The sequence below is a fragment of the Rhea pennata genome, chromosome 16, assembly GCF_028389875.1.
Source record: "Rhea pennata isolate bPtePen1 chromosome 16, bPtePen1.pri, whole genome shotgun sequence".
Taxonomy (NCBI): domain Eukaryota; kingdom Metazoa; phylum Chordata; class Aves; order Rheiformes; family Rheidae; genus Rhea; species Rhea pennata.
This window is the reverse complement of record NC_084678.1, coordinates 14,864,540-14,872,927: the sequence shown is the minus strand read 5'-3', so window position 1 is coordinate 14,872,927 and position 8,388 is coordinate 14,864,540. Positions and strand designations below refer to the sequence as shown.

General features: G+C 43.3%; 1 long non-coding RNA gene across 1 annotated transcript; it reads left to right on the top strand.

The window, feature by feature from the left end:
• Window positions 1-687: 687 nt before the first annotated feature.
• LOC134147735 (uncharacterized) lies at window positions 688-3,478 on the top strand. The gene is made up of 3 exons (XR_009960054.1): window positions 688-776; window positions 2,350-2,388; window positions 3,430-3,478. It is a non-coding gene; the product is annotated as an uncharacterized LOC134147735 (long non-coding RNA).
• Window positions 3,479-8,388: the final 4,910 nt, after the last annotated feature.

The window sequence follows — 8,388 nt, the reverse complement described above, 5'->3', positions numbered from 1 at the left end:
TGCTGATTTTTATGCTCTAGTTCTGATCAAGAGGCACAGATGATCGGGTAGCTAATAAGAAAAATTTTGCCTTGTATGCTAAGCCTCCTACAACTCATGGGACACCTCAGTTATGCTTGGTTTTTCTGTTGCACTTTTCCCTCAGTACATCTCTGCAGGCTTTTATAAGAAGTACGTGTTTTCATCCTTGTTTTGCATCTGGAAATGTGATGATGTCCTGAAAGTAAAGTGAACTTAGGTATGGTCATCCATCAGGCATTTGATATCACCAGGAGTAAAATGTAGATCTTCAAGAGTCTCAGAGCTGTAAGTATATTATCCATTAACCGACGCCAGATGTTCTTTTAAGAAGACATAGCAATACCCTGGTGCAAATAGTAGATTTGTTGGGCTTTGATTTGAGATTATTGCATGGATGGAAGTAAAAGCCATACTTCGCATTTCGATGTGCTAGGACATGCCCTATCCATCAGAATTTAGCTATTGCTTGTCCAGTCTCTGATGCAGCTCTGCATGAAATCAAGTCTTTTCACTGGTTTCCTAGGGCATCAGAGCTCCAAGAAGCACCTTGGATCTTGCTGCAGCTATCAACACATACCAGAGTGGAATGTGCTGGCTTCCTGATATGGATCTAAGTATAATATTAGACTGTCTCCTGAAATAACTCTGTTTTGGCTAGAAGCTTTACCGCACATTAAGTCAGGCTTGTAATCTTACTGTGACTGATATCTGAAAACAAGCAGGCTGTTGAGGAAGTGAGTTGCAGTGTCTGTCAGGTAAGTAGGCTTGAGCAAAAATGCTGAGATTCCGTATTTTTTCATGAAATAGTTTAATCATAAAATGGTTAGCACAACTCTCTATGTAGTTTGATAGTTGGATGCTCTTCATGCTGGGAAATGTGATATTATGCCTTTGGAAAAGTGTTTTAGGACTGAAGGGTTTTTTATATCTAAGACTGAATAAAAATAGCACTGAAAAATCAAGTGCACTGGGAAGGTGATAGGAAGTCATTGCCTGCAGTCTGTCCCTGCTTCATTCAGTGTTGCTCCCTCAGATCTCTGCAAAGGCTAGAAAGGCTGGGGATTTAATTCTCCCTCTGACTAGTTTTGTGCTAGGAGAAGGGGATTTACATGTGTGATTTCAGTTCTGGCCAATGGGAGCAATGCTTTCCAGAAATTCCCTCTGCATTCTTGGGAAAATCTGGTCATTTGAGCTGGATCACTCAGCCAGGCCCTGGAGCCGGATCTGTGACTGTACAGCCCGTAGGCCATCTGTGCTGAAGAAATAATGACTTTAAAAAACTGACACTGTGATTAACTTCAGTGTCTGCTGATGGGTCACTTTTGCTCCTGTCTTGTGTCTGCTCTCAAACACTTGAAATCCATCTTCCCAGCATTCAGTACAGTTCGTGGTAATCTCAAGCTTGGAATAGTTTCCAGGCAGATCAGCCCAAATCTGAGGATCTAAGACTGCATGTACCTGAAAATAAGTAAATAAAAGGAAGCTAATCCCAGATGGTGCCAATTGAAATATGCATTACAAAAGGAAGATTAAGGAAGTGGATTTCAGGCTGCAAAGTATATTACCTGAAATGAGGTCTGATCACTGTAGCACAGAGCTCATATTTCTAGAAGCCCAGCACATCTTGACACAACACTGGCTTGGAGAGTCTGCATCCTGTTTCAGACCGTAACTGAGCCAAGCCTTGGATCATTTGATCACGGAGGGAATGGTGCCTTTATCGGTCATCTTCTGGACAAGTGATAAAGTAGTTACTGTGATTATTGAAAACTGTAATATTCAGGAAACTCATACATATTACAGTTCTGTAGGTGGTCATGTACAGATCTCAAACTATGTCACTTCATCTAATATATTACAGCTAATGTCTGTCTGTTACTCAACCCTCGTTGGTTTCAATGTCTTAAATAGAAAAGAGGGAGGAAGATTGTGCTGATTTTTGCTGAGCAGAGAGCTGTTCCCTGTTGTACTTCCCTCCAAGTGTGTATCACAGGCAGTCAGAAAAACGAGAGCTCTGGGGCCAGGGCTTGGGAGACCTCATTTCTACTTCTGGCTACGTCATTTGTTTTAAGCAAGACACTTTGACTAGCACCTTCTATGCTAGAATTTACCATCTCTAAAATGAATATGATGGAAGAAGTAGCAAATTTCTAATTGATTTAAGGGATGCTCACAAAATGTGATGTTAGTGAGGTGACATTGTTACTTGAAATGCCATACAAGGAATATATTCTTCAAAGCTGATCTCTAATAAACTCAGTGGAGTTGAACCAGAGCCAGATGTCCTAACTTACTATTGTATGATTGGTTTTATTCTTTATTCTCCAGGAGAATTTTGCACCACCTGTAAATTTTATGGACATGCAGGTAAAATAATTCAGTTATCTTTTCCCTTTTGCAGAATCCTGTAGTATTTACGGGAACAGGACATTCCAAGGGTTTTCTTTTCTTCCTTTAGTGGGTGGGTAATGAGGAGGATTGTATTGAGGCTGAGGAAAGAGTAACCGATTTACAGTGCTCTGCAGTTTGAGATAACGCCTCTGGCATTTTGGGAATCCAAAAATGCAAAAAGTAATGCAAGTGGGGAGCCTGTTCTTGGTTACCCATTTCTTGAATCGGTAACTGGAACCCAGGATTCATGCACAACATAGAGGACTGATCATTGTGCAATCTACTGCTTCTCTAAGGCATTTAGTTGTAGCTGCCATGGTTGCTACTATCTCTCTTCCCCGGTCTAAGGACTTCTCAGACCTCTTAATCGATAGAGACTTTATGTAAATTCACATGACACCATTAGATTTAGATTCCCTTCTTCATGAAGTTGCAAAAGAATGACAAAGCTACACCAAACACTGTCCATCAATGCTCAGAGCCAGGAACAGAACAAACCAAGTGAAATTCCAGCAAGGGGGTGGGGCAGTGGTAACTGATTCTAGCTCCAGATAGCAGTTGTTATTGGAGAAGCTCATAAATCCACCCAGTTTAAACAGAACGTCATGCAGCATCCCGTTCTACATTGCCTGTTGCCTCCAGGGAGGTACAGCTGCTTGTTCTGATCAACAACTTCCATTATCAATCTTTCAGGTTCCCAAGACACACTATTTCCTGGAAAATGTTTGTGGGGGTGCTGGTTCTGACTGTCTCTATAGCATTTGGAAGAAGGAGGAAAACATGTTATCATTTGAATAAATATGCTGTTAACTACTGTTTGGCTGTCACTTGGAAAGCTAGAACGTGCACTTATGAATAAAACAACATATATTGGCAAAAAGAACTTGCCAGAAGTACAGAGATCTTTTAGCAATGGAAAATGTTGACGTTGGGTTTTGATTTTCTGGGCAAAAGTACATGCTGGAGTTTGAAAAGTCTCTGTTAAGAAATGTTGCCAGTGTCTCTCCTGGGTCTTAGATACCTAACAGCTGTTTGAAGCGTGGACCTGCAGTGGCATCACCATCACCCTTCAGTATCGCCGCTGGTGTCGCAGAGCTACGCTGCTTGGTGGCAGATGAAGCTTGAGGAGAACATGTGAGGCAGCACCATGGTAGTCTATGCTTCTTGCCTATTGTTTTGCCTCAAGCATTTGTTTTGAGGTACTATGGCTTGACAAAAATGAGGCAGACCTTTGGGAGGGGGGATTCAGTTTTTCTTGGGGGGAGGGGAACAGCTTTGATATAAAATTATGAATCTACTGTTAAAAATGATCTAAATGCAAGATGAGCATCCCCAGCAGAAAGTGTTTGCTCCCAATTAGTGTTAGGCATGCTAGCCACTCTGTCTGGCAGGACTCCCTGCTCTTACTGACTTCTCATCAACTCCTTCCTGCTGCGCGAAAGGAAAACCGAGTTGTGTTACAGTCAGCCATAGTATGTGGCAGTTATTAGTGGGAACTAAGAAGAAAGAGAAACCTGACCTTGCTGTTAGTCCAGCAACTGTATTAGGAAATATCACGTAGATTTAATTGGGTCACATTTTGTCTTATACAACAAACGATAGTATCTGATGCACCAATTTCAAGTCATTTGGTTTTTTTGTGTTATGGGGTTGGGTATGGTTGGTTTTGTGTTGTGTGGTGGTTTTGGTTGCTTTGGGGCTTTGTTGTTTGGGGATTGTATAGCTTTGGTTTTCTCTTTTTGTCTCTGTGGTGTGGGACGTTTTCTCTGCGTTTTGGGGGGATTGTCTGGTTGTTCTGGGACTTTTGGTTTTTGAACTGTGTGGTTGGTGGGTTTTTTTGTTTTGTTTTGTTTTGGTTTTTTTTTGTATTATGTGGTAGTTTTATTTCATATAGTTTTTTTAATTTGGTTTTTGGTGTTTTGTCTGTTTTCATTGTTTGGGTTGGGTTTGGATGTGTGGGGGGGGTTGTGTTGGATGGCTGGTCTGGACAAGGGGGTGTTGCTCTATGATCATGACTTTTTGATGACCTCGCGTCATGATCAGGACCTTGTTCAGAGACCTTGTAAAGGCTGCTGGGATGCCTTGCCCAGAGCAGGATGCTGGGATCAGCTCTGAGGAACATGGCATTTTGGACAACCCCCCTCCACTCAAAGAGGAGAGTTAGGTGTGAACCAGTGGGGCTCGGTGTCAATCAAGCAGATGCATCAAGTCTCTGTGGCAGATGACAGCATGGAGGGGAAGGAGGCAGGAAGATTGGTTGCTCTGCCTACCAGTTGCAAACCGGTATACCCTATGAACAGCTCTGAGGTGCAAAGTTTAGAGAAGATGTTGATAAAATGGAAAATAACTGATGCAATCATCTTTTTTTATTATTTTATTTTTACCGTTGTAAAATGTCATTGAAAGAAAGGAGTGGGTAGAAGTGTTCTGAGAAATATGAGTACAGGTCAGGTAACATGCTCTCCTTCCTGTTCTGAAATGAGCTGCTTACATAAATGCTGAGCCTGGGATCTTGCTTTCAAACTGTCCCAATATAATGTCACATAGTATGGAGGAGACTGTACAGTGATATGCTTTGCTTCCGGTGCTGTTTTGAAATGCACTGCACTAGGTGAATAAGAGATGTTTTGCAGCTGGACACAGCCCCTTTCGCAGCCAGAAAGGGGGGGGGGGGAATGGAGCACAGCAGGAGGCGAGAGAGGTGAGATCTGAAGCGAGGCAGAGGGGCTCGGTAGATAAAGAGGAAGGAAGCTACAAAACTGGAATTGTTACCACTAGAACTGGAAAACCACAGAGCATCTGGAGTGGGTCTGTTCACGTCTCCGTGCCTGGCCTTCCCTGCTTGTAAGGAGGGTAATGCAGGATCAGTGCAGCAGTGACAGGCACGTTCCAGCATTCTTGGACCATTGAGGAAGGAGCAAGCATGTGACAGGACTTGATAAGTGCTCAGTAGTCATGATTTCAGGAAAATTTCAAGGAAAGCCATGTTATCTGGAGCGAAGGTACTATTCTGTTACCTCCTGGAAAAGATATGCTTGAGAAGAATTTTTTTTCTCTCTCTTTTTTTTTCCTTGCATTTAGGATCTGTATGGTGCCCAGACTTTCCAGTCCCTATGCAAGCACTGCGCTGCCATGTGTTCTTTGTAAAAGCATGTACAATCACAGCTGAATGCTTGTACTTTCTAACTGGCAGTGCTGTACTCATCTGAGCTCTCTGATAGTGGTTAATGTCAAAAAGGAGTAGCACTTTCCTGTATGCTCATTAGAAATGACCTCAGCAGCAATGTAATCACTTGTGTTAAACACATGGTTGGAATCTTTCTGATAAACTCTAAGACATAAGACAGCTTTTTATGCCTGCTTTCCTACAGGCCTGGTTGCCTTGATGGCAGAACTAGCTGTACGATTCCTGCTAATGAAATTTCAGAAGCAATTTTGCTTGTTTCAGTTGGCTTGAATGGAGCATTGAGGTTAATAATGGGTAGATTCCCAAAGTGGGCATCAGAGACAGAAAGGAAAAGAAATTATTTTGCAGTCCTTCCTTAATCCTAGCTTCTTTGTTAGAGACATTGGCATTTTTTAATTGACTAGTAAATCCCAATCACATGAGGACCTTCTCTACGGGTAATCTCTTGTGATAAATTGCCCAGTACTTGTGTCAGGGACAAACTCTGTTCTCTAGCTTTTGTGGGAATGAAAGTGCCCTGAGAATAGGGCTGATTTTTGGAAAGAAACAAGGGAAGAATAGATCTTGTTTAAATTCAACTTGATCTTAAAAGTCCTTTGACTGTACTGTAGTCTGCTTGAGGTCTCTGTGTATGTAGCTGTTTTTTGCATGCTCTTTCACAAATGCTACAAGGTCTTATCAGAGGAAGGCAAAGTGATTTAGCGAGCCCTTGGGGGAAGCAACCAGGCAATTGCACAAGGTCTCAGCTCACAGGGAGCAGGTAGGAAAGGAAATGGCTATTAGGCAGGAGCTAGTCATCTGTTGGAAGGGGCCCACACACGGTCAGGTCTCTAAGATGAGAAAAGAGAACTTGAAAGTGGAAATGGTAGCTAGGTAATGAAGAAGGAACGGAGCAAGATAGGAGGATGGGAAGGAAGACATCAAAGTCTTGAAGTAAACCTTTCAAGTCCTACCAAGCCTCTGATAGTTCTCCATTTGCTTCTGCTTTTTTTTTCTGCCCATGTTCTGATCTCAGAGGTTTTACTCATGTCTTCAGGACTCTGAGAGCAAACAGAGCCACTGAGATAGGCCAAAGGTGCTGGCACCCCAGAGGAGCAGGGTTGCTTGTATGCAGCAGGTGCACAGGGGCTGGTTAATGCTTCCTAGGATGCTCATGACTCCAATGGCCTTGTTTTCCCCAAAACTTGAGAATGAGGAAGGTGGCAGCACTTGTGCACTGCACACCAGAAAAGTATTTGATCTCAAACCTCCACATTTTGAAGAAGGGCAGGATTCATTGCCTCTCAGATGCAGATTTCCATCTACCTTTGAAATCCCCTAGATTTATACCCAGCTCTAAGCCTCATGGGCAGGTTTAGCCCATGGCAATCTCCATTTGAAGAATCCTAACCTGATGTTTTGTGAACTCTCAGGGCAGCAACCTAACAGCAGAGGACTGGCACTAGGGAGGTGTGTGACCTAGCACAGCCTAGAAGTTCATTAGGAGCAAAGCCAAGAAGCCTGCATCCTACAACAAGAGAGGAGGAGCGAGGCAGAAAGCAGCTTACAGCATGGGCAAGTCCAGGTAGGACAGTAAGTCTAGCCCAGCCAGGTGAGACATGTGAGCCAGATACATCTACCAGTGGCATGGTGTGGAGTGACTGTCCTTGACATTGGGCATCTATCTCCCTGCTAGAGTACAGGACTTCCCTAGGCTTGTGCTGAGGCCTGCTGCTAGTTAGATGCTATTTTCCCCGCAGTTTTAAAGCTATGACATTAAGGGAAATGGCACTGTGTATTGTGGTGGGCTCAGGAAAAGCAATCCAGGGTGAGTCACTAGACTGCATTTGTGGGAAAGCTGAAGCCTGAGGCGCTTTATCTAGGATGCCTCCCGGGGCCCAGCCCAGCAGCAACTGTGGAGGGGCCTGATGTCCAGCTGTGCTTACAGAGGGTCCTTTGACATGGCCCTCCTGATAACTGCACGTTCCCTGGGCTCCTTGCAGACATCACTGTTTCCCTCCCCACTTCTGAATCATCACGAGGCTAATATTAGGGCCGGTGTGTCAGCACCAAAGGAATGCTTTCTCATATCCCTTTTCCTCCTCGCCTTTCTCCCAGCTCCCTTTAAATCCATAATAATTTGTACTTCCCTATGACCCCAAAGGACATGCAGAACAAATGTATTGACATGAAAGAAAGTGCTTTAATCAGTAAAATCGGGAGGGAACAGAATCCTGAAGGGAAAGAGACTGAGAAAGGAAGAGCAAATAAAAAGAAGTGCTATGTATGTTCTGGCTAGGAGCCAGAGGCCCTCTGGGCCAGGTTTGGATAAAACAGGGTTTAATTTTTGGTGAGAAACTGCTGGAGTGAATCTGTAGCAAACAAAGGCCAATTCACATGGGCCACAGATAGAGGAGGAGAGGGCAGCCTGCCAGTTCTGCCAGCTCCAGTGATTTTATCATGTCTCACAGTATCAGATGTTTTACTTGTAGCTTCATTTTCTGCTTGCATTTTTGAAAACTATATTTATGTTCATAAAGACTGTAGGGAAAAACTTGAAATGCAACCCAGAGATGGTAGAGAAATCAAAAGGCAGGTGGAAAACATTGGAGTTCATTAACTTAATGAAAATTAAATTGAGATTCTTAAATACAACTCAGCTGGGGAGAGGGTGATTTTCAAATGTTTGGGCTGGGCAGTGTGAAAAGCTTTCTTGGATCACAAACAATTGCTTACAGTTGAAAAGAAATGCTATGTCAGCAGTCTTCATGGGCTCATCATTCAGTGACAGTCTTATCTCACTGGAGTGC